Here is a 16,715-nt window from a genome sequence, read left to right as displayed (position 1 = left end):
CCTCTCTTGTGGGCCCCCACGTGACGTCCATAGACACATCATCATCCATGTCACCTTCCCCACCACTTACAATCGAGATATCGGAGTAGGCAGCAACAGCGGGGACCAACCTCCTTGGGCTGATCTGGGTATTGTCGTTAGACTGATGAGTGGCGGCTGTTGCTACCTCCTCTTCCTGATCCGATGCCAACAATGGCTGTGCATCACAAATGTCTTGTGATGGATCGGAAAATAATTCCAGAGACCCAAGCGGAGGGTAAGTGGTGTTTGTGGTGGTGTCTTCTGGGGTGCACACAGCAGAGAGTGAAGAGGGTGCAGATAGAGAGGATAAGGAGGGTGCAGAAGAGGAAGGCAGAGTGAGCCACTCAACCAAGTCTGGTGCATCCTTTGACGTAATTGAACGCGCCTTCTGAAACTTCACACTTTGGCTCCGGCCTACTGCTCCTGCCCACTGCTCCTGCCCTACCACCCCTGCGCAAGTGTCTGCCTCTTCCTCTGCCTGTCATGTTTTTAAATTACTCTGTGACAAAAGTCTCTAGCGAATCGCAGTATATCTGGAAAAAGGTATATAACTAGGGATGCACCGATCCGATATTCGGATCGGAAATCGCCCCTGATCTGGGCAAAATAGCTGGATCGGAGATTGGTAAAATTTAGCCGTCCCACGGGCCGATCCGGGGCGTCGCAGCACCTACGTCATTAATCAGCCTCACGTGTGTGTGTGTCGGGTATGGAGCGCGCCAAACAGTCGGCAGTGTGGAGATATTACACGCTCGCCACGCCAACGAGTTCCACAGCTGTTTGCAATGTCTGCAAAGTGAATGTTTCGAGGGGAGGTGGTATAACAGCAAAGTTCAATACTACAAATTTAATCAGGCACATCCAGAAACACCACGCTAAGGAGCACACTGAATTCCTGCAGCTCAACAAAACCAAAGCAGCGGACAATACAGCCCAGCAGCAACAAACTCTGCAGGATGCATTTCAACCACGCGAAAAGTTTCCGATGGAAAGTATGAGAGCATCAACAATAACACAGAAAGTTTTGGAATTCATTGTTTTAGATGGTCAACCAATGTCAGTTGTTGAAAATGAGGGCTTCTGTTGCCTACTGGAACACTTGGAGCCGAGGTACTCTCTTCCATCATGCAAGTATTTTTCCGAGAGCGCAGTGCCAGAACTGTACAAAAAAGTTTGCCAACACGTCTCAAAAGAGATTAAAGATATAAAGGCTATGAGCTTTACTACAGATATATGGAGCTCTGATGTGTGTCCAATGTCGCTTTTAAGTTTAACAGTTCATTGGTTGGACACAAGCTGTACACCGCACGGTGCAATGCTTCAAGCTAAAAATTTTCATGGTTCACACACCAGCGATACCATTTCAGCTACAATTAAGGCTATACTTGACCAGTGGCACATTCCTTTGAATAAAGTGCATGTCATACTCCGAGACAATGCAAGCAACATGAAAAAGGCCATAGACAAAGTGGGGGTACGGAGCTTAGGCTGCTTTGCTCACACAGCTTGCAGCTTGTAGTCAATGAGGGGCTACTGTCACAACTGAGTGTGAGCGATGCCATTGCAATCAGTAGACAAATTGTGGGGCATTTTAAACATTCTCAACTTGCGTATTCAAGGCTGCAAGATATCCAGCTCCAGATGCAAATGCAACCTAAACGCCTGCAACAAGACGTCAAAACAAGGTGGAATTCTACGTACTTGATGATACAGAGTCTTCTGGAAGAGAAGCGAGTCCTCTGTGCTTACATTGCTGACCGTGATGACCTGCCCAGTACACTGACCACTAAGCAGTGGGCTTTGCTAGAAAAAACGAGCATTGTTTAGCACCATTTGAAGAGCTAACAAGGAAAGTAAGCTCATCAACTGCCTCCACCACTGACGTCATTCCAGCTGTCACTGTCTTCAAACGCATCCTTGCTAAAGAAGGCAATGCGGATACTGGCATCAAAACAATGAAAACAACCCTGCTTCAAGCTGTCAACAAACGCTTCAACACTGTGGAAGATGAACCCCTATATGCACTTGCCACCCTGCTGGACCCGAGATATAAAGACAGGTAAGTGAAGATTGTGTAACCTAACTAATTACATTAGCCCATCAAGTGTTAGAATTTTTCTATGTCCAAATTCACAGTCAGCACTGCAGCATGGCATCTCATCAAATACAGCAGAAGACAGTGTTCTTGTGGAGAGGAGAATAAAATATATCTATCATATAAGAAATTTGAATGACAATGATAATGAATGACAATGACATAATTAATTTATTTAGGTATATATATTAATATTATATAGACCCAATAAATGAACCAATGTCATTGTCATTCATCATTATCTGATTCTGACTATTATAGATGTTTTACTCTCCACGACCACAATAACACATCTGCTAGTGCTGCTGTATTTGATGAGATGCCATGCCATGCTGCTGCAAATTTAAAGATTTTGAAATTCCAACACTTGACACTAAAAAACCTGAGGCTGATGGTTGATTAAAGTTATACATACATTTTATATATATATATATATATATATATATATATATATATATATATATACTTACTTTTCAGCCTCAGGTTAGTGTCATGAAGGGTTTCATAATTAGCCTAACCTACGTTTTTATTTCTGTTTCAGATACTTTACAAGTGCACAATCTGCAAAGCGTGCAAAAGATGCACTGACAGCGGAACTAGAGGAAGACTTGAGGAACAGCAGAGCTGGAGCATCACAGGCCACAGAACCACAAGACAAGGTCCTTCGGGTGGAAGCAGCAGCACTGAGCAGCTTTATGCAAGAATTTGACCACATTGTGGAGGAGTTTGAACTAGATCCCAATGCAGCAAGCAGCTCAAGCCCTGCAGTCCAACTGCATGGATATTTTGCAGAGAAAACCATCGCTGCCTCAGACAACACATACCAGTTCTGGGGAGTCAACAAATACAGATTATCTTGTCTTGCTGCCACTGCCACAAAATACCTCTGTGCCCCCTGCACTAGTGTAGAAAGTGAGAGAGTTTTCAGCACCGTTTCCAGCATTGTGGATGAGAAGAGAAATAGACTTACAGCAGAGAGAGCAGAAATGCTTGTCTTTATGAGAAAGAATTTGCCATTGCTGTTGATTAAGTGACCATACTGGTCATTTTTGTGTCATGTGTGATCACACAAACAAATGGCATTTGTATGTAAACAGGTAGTCCAGTGTCATTATCACATGCCACCATCAAATTACTGTGTGATGATGGTGGTGTGACACTGGACTACATGTTTACAATATGCCATCTGTATGTGTGATCAAGTTGTTGTTGTTCGACAAACTTTTAGTAAGGCCAGACTCAGGCTGCTATGTTGTTGCTGCTATGTTGTATTGCCAATGCCCCCCTGCACTAAAAAGTTAGAGAGTGTTCTGTTCACAGTTTGTGTTTGTGGATGATTAGAGAAATAGCCTTACACAGCAGAAAAAAAGCGCAGAAATGCTTGTCTAGTGTCTACAAATCTTCTTGAGGAGCTGAGAGAGAATTAAGTGACCATTCAGGTCATGTTTGTGTCATTGTCATCATGTGTGACTGTGAATAATGTCAACTTCTTGATCACACAAACAAAAGGCATTTTAATGTGAACAGGTAGTCCAGTGTCACACGCCGACGCCACCATCAAATTACCGTGTGATGGTGGTGTGACACTGGACTACATGTTTGCAATATGCTATTTTGTATGTGTGATCAAGTTGTTGTTGTTCGACCAACTTTTGGTCATGACAGGAATCAGGCTGCTATGTTGTTGCTGCTGGTGTTGTATTGCCCCCTGCAGTGCCTGCCCTGCACGGTCTGCCACTAATGCAGAAAGTGAGAGTGTGTTCTGTTCAGCACAGTTTGTGTTTGTGGATGAGAAGAGAAATAGCGAGAAGAAATGCTTGTCTAGTCTAGTAGTGTCTACAATCTTCTTGAGAGAGAATTAAGTGACCATCAGGTCATGTTTGTGTTATTGTCATCATGTGTGACAAGTCAATTTCTTGATCACACAAACAAAAGGCATTTTGTGTGAACTGTATCACACACCGACGCCACCATCAAATTACTGTGTGATGGTGGTGTGACACTGGACTACATGTTTGCAACATGCTATTTTGTATGTGTGATCAAGTTGTTGTTGTTCTTGTTTGACCAACTTTTGGTCAGGACAGGAATCAGGCTGCTATGTTGTTGCTGCTGGTGTTGTATTGCCCCCTGCAGTGCCTGCCCTGCACTGTCTGCCACTAATGCAGAAAGTGAGAGTGTGTTCTGTTCAGCACAGTTTGTGTTTGTGTTGTGGATGAAAAGAGAAATAGCCTTACACAGAGAGAAGAGAAGAAATGCAATCTTCTTGAGAGGCTCAGGCTGCTACTATGTTGCATTTTTTTATTTAAATTCCTGTTTTCACTTTCCAGGATTTTGCACTTTAGTTTACAATGTTTACGGTTTGATTGCTATTGTATGTTCAAGCAATAAACTGTTTTTTTTCTCGTGACTACATTTTATTCTTTGTGTTTGATGATATTTTAGATTTTGAATGCACATTTGTTATAAAAGGTATCTGCCGATACCGATCCGGAAGTATTATTTTGTTATGAGCTCACAAAAGAGAACTTCCGGATGGGACTCGGGATCAGCGATTTCACAAAGCAAAAGATCGGGACCAAAAAAGTTGGATCGGTGCATCTATATACATATATATAACACCCTGCTTCAGTCTGTGGTATTGGGGGGCCACAGGTTTATCACACCAGTTCTACAAATAATTGGCCAGTAACTGTTGTCACTGTGTGTAGCACAGTTAACACAGCAAAAGAGGCCACATTTTTGCAGGACTAAAATACACTCTTAGAAAAGTATAATGTTAAATAACACCCCACTTCAATGTGTGGTATTGGGGGGGCCACTGGTCTATCCCACCAGTTGTTCAAAAAATTGGCCAGGGAGTTTGGCACTGTGTGTATCAGACTTGACACAGCAAAAGAGGCAATAATGTTGCAGGACACAAATACACTTGTAAAAGTATACTCAGATAACACCCCACTTCAATATGTGGTATTGGGGGGCCACTGGTCTATCACACTAGTTAAAACACATTAAAAGTGCTTTTGTCAATGTTTGTAGTATTGCTGCAGCAACGCTCAGTCACCACACCAGTCACAATGCTGCACAGTGCACAATACAAATCCACTATAATATGCTTTCTATATTACGAAGTATATTATACCATGGATTACACACCTATATAGTGCACTGCACACCAATACCAAAAAAATTCCAGCCCTTTAAATTACTTTTGTGGACATTAACAGAGCGATTTGTGTCACTGCAGATCTGTCCCTAGAGCACACTGGATACCTGTCCCTAAACTTGAAAATGAAAACCTGTGGCTTTGTGTAACTAATACACAAGCTTGATCACCTGCTGGCTTGTATACAATTTTTGGGAAATGATTAGGCATTTGGCCAAGGCCCCCCTGAAGAAACCTCAAGGCACCCTGGTTGAAAAAGGCTGGTCTAGAGCACTGCACAGAATGTGCACTGTTCATTCCAAACAAATGGAAGTTAAGGGAAAAACAAGATTTTTAAGACCTTACAGTGAAATATTTTTCTCTTTAGTCCATTGACAGACGCAGCCTCCATCTTGATTAGCTGAATGGGTTATGCTGCCCCATTCAGGAGTAGTCTAGGCAGGAAAAATTTAAATGTACATGCCCACTGGGCCATCCCCACAGGCATAACCCACACACCTTCTGCTCAGCAAACGAGTTTAGTTGTAAGCAGTGAAGAAAAAAAAACATCCCCATATAAGAGCAGCGGGTGCTGCGTCTGTCAATGGACTTGAGAGAAAAAGATTTGCGGTAACATCTTACAAAAATCTTGTTTTCTCCATTGTCCATTGACAGACACAGCCTCCATTTTCATTAGCTGAATGGGTCATCCCAAAGCAGTGTAGGCATGAGGGGCGGGAAGAATGCAACCAGAAAGTAACGTAAACTTCAAAGGCTAAACTTAGCCCACTGGGTAACATGAAGCTCAACCAACAACAGGAGCTCACGCAGGTTAAAATACTCTTACGAAACGGCAGCCTGCAAAACCTTGTGGCCAAAAGAGGCATCCGAAGATACCAACAAATTCACCTTGTAGAATTTTGTAAAGGTTTATACAGACAACCAAGCTGCTGCCTTACAAACTTGTACAATAGAGGCCTGATGGCGAAAAGCCCAAGAGGCACTCAGCGCTCTAGTAGAATGTGCCTTCACAGGAAAAGGAGGAACCTGACCCTTGAGTGAATAAGCCTGAACAACCGGCTGCCTGATCCACCTAGAAATGGTCGCAGCCAAACCTTTGTGAGGACCGTCCGTAAGGACAAAGAGAGAGTCCTATTTTCTAAAAGGACTCCGTAACCGTCAGATAAACTCTTATAGTCCGAACCACATCCTAAGAGTACAAGGCAAATCCTTTGGGATGCTTGGGACATAAGGAAGGCAACACAATGTAAGATGAAAACCCGACATCACCTTAGGGAGAAAAGACGGATTAGGTTGGAGAACCACTTTATTCCTGTGGACCACCAAATAAGGTGAACGACAGGACAGCGCCGCCAACTCAGATACTCTGCGAGCATAAGTAATAGCCACTAGGAAGGCAACCTTCTGCGACACCGAAAGCAGAGAAATCTCCCTAATTTTATCAAAAGGAAGCATTTGAAGCACAGACAAAACCAGATTAAGATCCCACGGAGGTAACGGAGATCTCCTCAAAGAAGCCAGATGAAGCACCCCCTGAATAAGAGTGTGAATCAAGCTATAAGTAGCCAACGTGAGTTGGAAGTAAACAGCCAAGGCTGACATCTGACCCTTGATAGTGTCCAACGCCAGGTACTGCTCAACCCCTTTTTGTAAAAAGGCCAAAACTCTAGCTATAGAATACAAGCGAGGGTGCAGCTGCAGCGATTCATACAATGAAATGTACAATTTCCACGTACGACGATAGATCTTATTAGATGTCGACTTCCTGGCCTTCAAGAGGGTAGGAATTACAGAGTCAGAAAGGCTTCTATCCTTCAACACCTTGCTTTCAACAGCCAACCCGTTAAAGCCAGCGACCGTAAAGCAGGATGTAAGATCGGTCCCTGAGACTGCAGATCTTCCCACAGAGGAAGTCTCCATGGAGGATCTACGACAAATTTTAGTCTGGTGCCACCAGAATTGACTTTTCAGTTGAGGCTAGATGCAAACAGATCCACCTCCAGAGTACACCACCGGGCACACAGGAGGTGAAACCCCTCTGGATTACACCACCGGGCACACAGGAGGTGAAACCCCTCTGGATGAAGGGACCATTCCCCTTGATCCAACACCTGACTCAGGTAATCCACTTGCCAATTCTCCACACCCGGGATGTGGACTGCGGAAAGGGCTGGAACATTGGCTTCTGCCCAAACCAGGGAGGAAACACAGGCGCCACTCTGAATGCAGTAACTTGAGATTTATTGAATAAGATCAATGGAAAAAGGGGTACTCACAAAGGTGATAAATACAAAGGCTCATAACACTCCAGTAGGATCAGGATGGCTGGAGCGGTAACGGTCGACAGGCTGTAAGCGGTGGCTGGTCGCTCTTCCTGGTCCCGGGGACACTCAGAAGCCGAGCCGTCGTCACTTCCGGTAGCGTGATGACATCATGGCGCAGGCGACGCGGTCTCGGAGCATGCGCTCCTTCCTCAGGCCTCTCGTCGCCAGCGCCATGACATCATCACGCTACCGAAACTGACTACGGATCGGCTTCTGAGTGTCCCCGTGAACAGGAAGAGCGGCCAGCCACCGCTTACAGCCTGTCGACCGTTACCGCTCCAGCCATCCTGATCATACTGGAGTGTTATGAGCCTTTGTATTTATCACCTTTGTGAGTACCCCTTTTTCCATTGATCTTATTCAATAAATCTCAAGTAACTGCACTCAGAGTGGCGCCTGTGTTTCCTCCCTAGTTGGCTCCAAGCAATCTTCTACACTAGAGCTGCCTCAGGAGTGCACCTTGGGATTTTTATGGACTTCTTTTATGGACCTTTTATATATGGACCTATGCATTGTCCTTTTAATTTCTATTGACAACTATCCACATTGGTTGTTGTGTTTTTAGTGACACTTGTGAAGTCCCTGGTGTTACATTTTTATTCCCCGGTGTGCGCCAGCTGTTTTTATTTTTATTCTGCCCAAACCAGAATCTCGGCCACCTCCTTTGCTGCCAGGACACTCTTGGTGCCCCCTTGATGAATGATATAAGCCACAGTGGTGGCATTGTCCGCCTGTATCCGAACCGGAGCACCACATAGCCGGCTCATCCAGTGGAACAGGTAATACTTGATCGCTCTTACCTGCAAAATGTTGATCGGCAACGAGGACTCTTCTGAAGCCCAAGTCCCCTGGGCACAGAGCTTCACCAGCACTTCACCCCAGCCTGACAGGCTGGCATCCATGGTGACCACCGTCCAAGAACAGCGGTAGGAAGGACCTGCCCTGACACATGACGCAGGGGACTGGATCCACCAGGATAGAGTCAACTTTGTGAGAGGACTCCAACAAATCTACTGGTCCAATGACCGAGGGTCCCGGTTCCATTTTGCCAGAATCTCTTTCTGCAGAGGCCTGGAACAAGACTGAGCAAACGGGACCACTTTGAAGACCCTCATGCAGGCCCGCAGGGAGGACTCATTGGTTTCCATCAGCAACCTGATAGCCCTTTGCAACTTCTGAAGCTTTTCCAAGGGGGAGAAAGACCCTCGCAAGAGCGGAGTCGAGAGTCAGCCCCAGATAAGTGATCCGTATGGATGGCGTCAGAGCAGTTTTCTTGAAATTGATCGTCCACCCGAATTCTTAAAGGGTCTGAACTGTAATAGAGATGTTGTCCAACAGATTCGAATGAGAGTCTGCTCGCAACAGGAGATCGTTCAGATATCCCAAAATTGAGATTCCTCACTGACGTAACAAGGCCAGCACTGGGGCAAGGACCTTGGTAAAAACTCTGGGAGCGGAGGCGAGACCAAAGGGTAATGCCACAAATTGAAAATGCTCCTCTGCCCCTGCAAAGCGGAGGAATCGCTGATGTCCCTCAAATATGGAGACGCGGTGATACGCATCCTTGATATCGATGGAGGCCAGAAAATCCCCCCGATTCAGGGATGTCCCCACTGACCAAATGGACTCCATTCCAAACTTCTGCACCCGAACATAGCGGTTCAGAGCCTTGAGATCCACGATTGGACGCACATTGGCCTCCTTTCTGGGCACCGTGAACAGGTTTGAATAGAAACCTTGAGAGCATTCCTGCAGAGGAACTGGCATAATCACTCCTTGAGCCAGGAGGTCCTGCACAGCTTCCCGAAGATCTTTCTGGAGATAGATGAAGATTTGACTGAAAAAACCTGTCCTGAATGAAGGAAGTCCAGGGTTCATGAAAGAGCAGACGTCCCCCCACCCCAGAAACAGGTGAGAGCGGCCCTTCATGCTGAAGAGGACTTGTCCGCAGCACCAGACTGACTGGTCTTGGGCTTGCCCTAGTGCTTCTTAGTCCCTCCAGAAACTCTGAACGGTTTACTTTTTTCTTGTGCCCCGGGGGCACGAAAAAAAACGTCTGAGCAGTAAAGGAAGGATCCCCGATTAGCATGGGGAGTTTTACCTTTCGCCAAATAAACGCTCTACCAGAAAAGGGAGATCCGTCAGGACTTTCTTGGAAGCTTGGTCAGCCGATCAGCTCTTCAGCCAAACCATTTCAGAGCCCTAATCTATTCCGTAACTGTCTGTGATACCAAAACAGACACACAGACTTGTTTCAAAATGGAACCCGCCAACACGTGAAGATGGCGGGAAAGGGATTCCACCCGATCCGTAAACACCGGTGAATCTACCACAGGCACAATGGTAGATTTGTTCAACCTGGAAACAGGGTGGTCCACCTTAGGTGGCAGAGTCCAATGGTTGGAAACCGTATCAGCAAAAGGATACCGGGGTTTAAAGCATTTTGGCACAACTAGCACGTGCTTATTGCGTTGCCATTGGTCATACACAATATCATGAAAGGTCTCGGGACAGGGAAAAACCTTGCCAGACTTTTGGATCTTGTGGGAGCCAAAGGCCACCCGTGTCCCTGGCTCATCAGCCAATTTTAAAGTTTCCCTCACTGAAATAATCAAGGCTTTCACCAAAGCGCGTTCCCGCGCTGCAGCTGAAGACAGATCCTCTTCATCATCTGACTGCGAGGACAGCGACCCTTCAGGTAGGGGGGCGTCTGTGGTGACCACATCAGCTTCTGAATCAGAGGACTCCACCAAAGATGGAGAAGGCAGCGGCAGTTTACGGCTATAAACCTTTTTCATGCCAAAATGATCTGTTGCCAGGCTTTCCAGAGCTGCTGAAATCGCGGCCAGCGACTGCGATCCGGAGTCGCACAGAGTGGGTCTGAGGGTGAATTTACAGCCTGGGACTTCATATTCAAAGTTACAGAAAAACGGAATACTGTCACTTTAAGAAGCGTCGATCGCAGCTCCCACCACTGAGCGCAGCGGTCTGCAGAGTCCCCCGTAAATATAAACCAACAGCAGAGTGTGCAGCGATATGCCCGCAAAGACCCCAGTACAGTACCACCTCCAGAGAAAACCCTCCTTAACTGCCTGCAGAAGAAGGAAGAATCATAGGAAGTGACCTCGGCCTGGATGTAAAAGGTCACGCTGCTAGTGCAGTTCAATAGGACAACACAAAAATGGGTTGCCATTGCATTTTAATAGGAAGCTCAGGGAAAATGGCTGCCCCATACAAGTCAATGGTAAAAATGGATTTTTGTAAAATCTTACCGTAAAATCCTTTTCTCTTAGCTCATTGACAGACGTAGTCCTCGGTGATACAGCACCTTCGGGTTATGTTGCCTCCACAGGAGTAGGACTAGACAGGAAATAAAATGCTCTGGCCACACCCTAGGGGCAGTCCCAGAGGGTATATCCTCTCTCTCTCTGCCTCAGCAAATCAGTTATGTCATAAAAGCAGTCTTTAGAGAATTTAACCCAACCCAACTCAAAAAAAAAAACAGAGGGGCGGGTACTACGTCTGTCAATGAGCTAAGAGAAAAGGATTTTACGGTAAGATTTTACAAAAATCCATTTTTCTCTATCGCTCATTGACAGACTTAGTCCTCGGTGATACAGCACCTTCGGGAAGTCCCAGAGCAGTATCACAAATGAGGGGTGGGAAAATGGAAATCAAATCCAAATCTAGAAGGCCCAACCGGTGCCAACTAGAAGTTTACAATGCTCATCCTTAATGATGACACTCAACAAAAAAATTTTCAAACAGAAAAAAACCCTCGAGGTAGACCACCGGTCTCCTCAAATTGCGGCCTGCAAAACCTTGCGGCCAAATGAGGCATCCGCCGATGCCATCACATCAATTTTATAAAATTTTGTAAAGGTATGTACCGACGACCAGGTGGCCGCTTTACATACCTGGACCACTGACGCCTGATGGCGGAAGGCCCAGGAAGTACTGAGCGCTCGAGTGAAGTGCGCCCTAACAGGGAACGGAGGATTCCGACCCTTAATAGAATAAGCCTGTACCACCGTCTGACTGATCCATGTAGATATGGTCGCGGCAGACACAGGCAACCCCCTTCAAGGGCTATCCGTGATCACAAAAAGTGAGTCCGTCTTACGAAAACCACTTTAGGAAGGAAGGATGGATTCGGAAGAAGAACCACCTTATCCCTATGAACCACCAGATCTGGGGAACGACAGGATAATGCGGCCAGTTCTGACACCCTGCGTAGAGAAGTAATGGCCACCAAGAAGGCCACCTTCTGGGAATGTAAGCAAGGGAATCTCCCTAATATCTTCAAAGAGAAGTTTCTGAAGAACCGACCACACTAAATTAAGATACCAGGCGGTAAGGGTGCACGCACTGGCGGAGCCAGATGTCGCACCCCCTGGATGAAATTCCGCACCAAGGAATGATTAGCCAAAAGGTTTCTTGAAAGAAGATTGCTAACGCCGAAAACCTGACCCTTGATCATGCTCAAGGATAGTTTCTGCTCAACCCCTTGTTGCAGACAGACCAAAATTCGGGTCACCGAATAGGTATGTGGGGAAAATCCAATAGATTCCCACCATGCAATATAAGACTTCCATGTGCTGGAAGTCGCTTTCCTTGCTTTAACTGGAGGTAGGAATAACTGAAGCTGACACTCCCTTGTCCTTCAGTACCTGGGTCTCAATGGCCAGGCCATTAAGCCAGCGACTGTAAAGCAAGATGGAAGATCGGTCCCTGAGACCGCAAATCCTCCCTGAGAGGAAGTCTCCAAGGAGCGTCCGCGACTAGCCTCGCCAAGTCGGCGTACCAGGCTTGACGAGGTCAATCCAGAATTTCCAGAATAACTGGAATTCCCTCCACCTCTATCCTGCGAAGAAGTTCCCGCAGCAACTTGAGAGGATGGAAGGCATGCCGTAGCTGATACTGCCCCCACGGGGCGATCAGCATTTCTGCTGCGTCCGCTAGAGGATCGTGGCGCGAGCTACAAACCTCCGCACCTTCCTGTTAGGCCAAGGTGCCAACAGATCCACATCGGGGATGTCCCAATGAAGGGACAGCTGGGGAAAAAACCTCTGGATGAAGTGGCCATATGCGATTGGATCCGAATCCGGCTGCTCTAGAGCTGCTCGATCCAGTAAATCAGACAAAATCTGATCGCTCTCAATTCCGATACCCTTATTGGTAATCTGGATACTATCGGAAGAAATGACTTCCCCTGGTTGAGCATCGGAGACTTCCTGGTCCGCTCGCTCAACCGGATCCGATTGTCCAGGGAATCGGAATTCTGATTCCATTAAAAAAGAATCTCCTTCAGGAGAATTCGGGTATGAGACTGGGTATACGGTACTGCCTCTAAGAAGGCCACCATCAGTCCCAGCCAATTGACGGACAGCAACATCCGAATCGTTGACTGAACCTTCTGGAGTTTCCCAGCAAGGAGAAACTCTCTTGCTCAGGATGTATCCAACCTTAGGCCCAGATAGTTCAGTCTCCTGGTGGGAACCAGGGATGATCTTTGGGAAAGCGAAAAAACGCTGATGTCCTGCGATGATGGGGATATAAAGATAGGCATCCTATATGTCTATGGACGCCAGGAAATCTCTTTTATGCAGGGAGGCCACCACTGTACGGATGTTTCTTCCCAAGTCCAGATTTGGACGCACCTTGCCCTCTTTCCTGGGCATTGTGAATAGGTTCGAATAGAACCCCTGAAACCGTTCAATGTTAGAAGGGCAGAATCGCACCGGTGGAAGTGATCGAAACTCGATCCTGTGTCCTCCAGAAACCGGTGAAGACATCCCCCCCCCCACCCCAGAGATGGGTAGGGGCGCATCAGGCTATATTCTTCAAGCTTGGCTGAGCCGGACTCTTTGTTTACCCGACCAGCGCCCTTTGAAACCCCTCTAAAGGGGCTTTGGAGGGTTTCGCCTTATCGCCCGCCCTCGCGGAACGAACAACTCTATATGAGCAGAAAAGGAAGGTCCTCGTTAGTTACGAGGTCTTTTTATCCTAACAGTCTGTGGCAAGACAGCAGGTGGTACCGTCTATCCTATAAAGAGGAATTCCTCAAACGGATAGCACCTAGCCATGCGTTTGGAAATAACAGGGGTTCGTTTCAAAACGACCCCATTTGGGTAAAGGAAAATCCTTCGCCCTTTTGGTAGGCTAACAAGTACCAAAAAGGAATCTCAGCCTCTGCCGGTGTAACCTCAAGACTAAAGGTTTCCCGGACGGACACAACTAGTGCATCCACCACTCTTGTGCTATGGCGGAGGCAGAAACGTGCTCCTCACTGCTGAGGAGATATTACCTGAGACAACAGCCCCCTAAGAGGGACCTGCAACTGCATTGACCAGTTCCGAATCCGTATCTGAAGTATCTGATAAACAATAGGGGTAGGCGGGGGTCGCTACTTGACCCCCGTCCCTGACAGGCCACCTCCACCCGGGATACCAAAGACTCCAAAATTGCCGATAATGCATTAAAAACAAGTGGGGTACTGGAGGGTCCTGCGGCCACCTTGAGGGGATCAGGTGGGGATACCTATGCGGCAGGGTCAACGATTATACAAGACACTTGCCAGCGACAAAAAATGACAAAGTAAAAAAAAAAAAAAAAAAAAACTTTTTTTTTTTTTTGTGTCCCCCAGTCGCAACAGCGCCCCTCAGTGTTACCTGCCTTTTTGGACCCCACAGAGAGAGAGACAGACCCCCAAGGCTCATCCCTGATGCACAGAAGTTTTCATCAGCTTGCTCAGTGCTTGTCTTGTTAGACAGGAAGTCTTTGGCCCTATTTCCTGGGTAAAAGAGGCGGCTCCGCCCCTTAACACGCCTGCCGGCTCCTCCCCCTGGCTCCATGAGGTGTTTGAGTCACCTCAAACATGGCCGCCCCCATGCTGGAGACACGAGGCTACACCAAAATGGCGGCCTTGTGCGATCTACCAGACAATGGCGGCGGCCTGCACAGAATAGCGGCATGTCTGCAGAAGGATCTCGGCCTCACAACCCTTCACCCTCATGGTGGTCAGCGTGGTCGGAGGTACCGGACCCTAGCGGGCCGTATGCGGTCCGCTGCTTAGCTGGAGGAATGATCTGGAATGCAGTATACATGTATAGACATCGCCCTGTGGCTACTGACAGGTAGGATACCTTATACTATCACAGTAAAGTTCTAGTACTGCCACTGACTACAATCATTTACACATCTTTACAATTAGATTGTCAGCTCCCAAACCAAGCCTCCTGGCTTCTTGTACACAAAAATCACACTCAATTAGGGGGATCTGTGACATGTTATAGGATAGAGGGGAACCCATCCTTACCATTACAGAGAGGGGCCCGTGTTCACCACAAGACCCGTCAGGGGGAAAGGGGGAACATATTACTCACCATACCGGAACCAGGCGGGCGCCAACTCCTGACAGTACCCCTCTCCACCGGGGTGGGAGGGCTGTCGACCAATACGGGCGCCGTGACTCATGGTCTTTGGCGTTTCAGCGAGACGTTTAACTCGCAGGGTCAGTCCCCGTCCAGTGGGACTATGTCGCGGCCGACCCAGCGCGGAGCTAGGGCCTGCACGCGCTCGTAGGCTGAACTGGGGTGACCACTGGATCTTTACATCCAGCCCGTCGCCCAGTTCACCTTTCTTGCTTGAAGATCTCACAGGAACACTGGAGAAAAAAAAGCTGTCTTAAAAAATTCTTTTCTAAGAAAAAAATCCTGCCAGGACCGAAGATCCCAGCAAGGTATCTAGGTCCTTACTCCTGACTAGACAGAAAAAAACTGATTTGCTGAGGCAGAGAGAGAGAGGATATACCCTCTGGGACTGCCCCTAGGGTGTGGCCAGAGCATTTTATTTCCTGTCTAGTCCTACTCCTGTGGAGGCAACATAACCCGAAGGTGCTGTATCACCGAGGACTACGTCTGTCAATGAGCGATAGAGAAAAATATACACATTGCCCATACTCAAGATGGCGGTGCCCACTGCGTGCCATGCAGCCAGGGACCCCCCAAATGAAGGCCTAAAGGATCTACAACAAGACCCAGCAAGCAAAAAGGTACTATTGCCACCCCCCAAGGATGCCAGGCGCCCCAGTTAAATAGCCCCCAGCGGTGGCGGGAGAGGGAGACTGGGCACAAAGACCGGGTACCTGACAGGCCAGGAGGGATCTTTTAGGAAGTAAAGGTCCTATTATTCGCAGGAGAGGGCCCACATTCCCCCAAGGCCAACAGGGGCAAGGGGGTCACATTTACTCACCATACTATGGACTGGGCGGGCTCCGCTCAGAGCAGACCTCCTCCCACCCGAAGTGGGGGTGCTGCCAGCTGAGGGGTACACTGCGACTTAGGGCATTCCAGGTCGCGTCCCAGTGAGGCATCCGCACGCAGGCTCGTCCCCATCCGGAAAAGGGCATAGTCGTGGCGAGGCCGGACTATAACTTGCTCACGCTCGTAGGCCAGGCTGGGGAGACCATAAGGATCTAGATTATCCAGTGCGAAACCCCAGCCGGCATTGCTTGCAGATCACCAGGAGGATCCCCCTGAACACTAGCTAGCAAGAGCGTAAACAGAAATAAAAAAATATTCTGAAAAGAATAAAAAACAGACCCAAGTCCCAGCAGGAAACCTAGGTCCTACTCCTTCTCTAGGCAGAAACAAACTGGTTTGCTGAGCAGAGAGTGTGTGGGTTATGCCTGTGGGGATGGGCCCAGTGGGCGTGTACATTTACATTTTTCCTGCCTAGACTACTCCTGCAGGGGGCAGCATAACCCATTCAGCTAAAGATGATGGAGGCTGCGTCTGTTAATGGATGATAGGGAAATGAGAAGTTTGGGCGCTTACAAAGGACGTTACAAGGAGGCAAAAAAAAAAAAAAAAAAAACACAGTAAAATTATTTCATAAAAAATAGATTACAGGGCCATTAAAGCGGTAGTAAACAGCTGTGATTTTTTCTTCCTGGAACCTACAAAGTAAATCCATAATGTGCTAGCATGCATTGCATACTAGCACATTATGTGAAACCTACCTTAGAACAAAGCCATTCCAGCGGCGAACTGTCACCGCTGACAAGGCTTCCATCTTTACGGGCTCACAGTCTTCAGCTGTGAGTGGC

The 16,715-nt window shown here is 47.4% G+C and overlaps 1 protein-coding gene across 3 annotated transcripts in view; it reads right to left on the bottom strand.

The window, feature by feature from the left end:
- Nucleotides 1-16,715, bottom strand: part of SPTBN2 (spectrin beta, non-erythrocytic 2) — a 1,240,451-nt gene that overhangs the window by 334,800 nt on the left and 888,936 nt on the right. The gene's annotated exons all lie outside the window — the stretch shown is intronic.

The sequence above is a fragment of the Pelophylax lessonae genome (genome assembly GCF_965119305.1).
Source record: "Pelophylax lessonae genome assembly, chromosome: 10".
NCBI lineage: Eukaryota > Metazoa > Chordata > Amphibia > Anura > Ranidae > Pelophylax > Pelophylax lessonae.
This window is presented reverse-complemented; position numbering and strand designations above follow the sequence as displayed.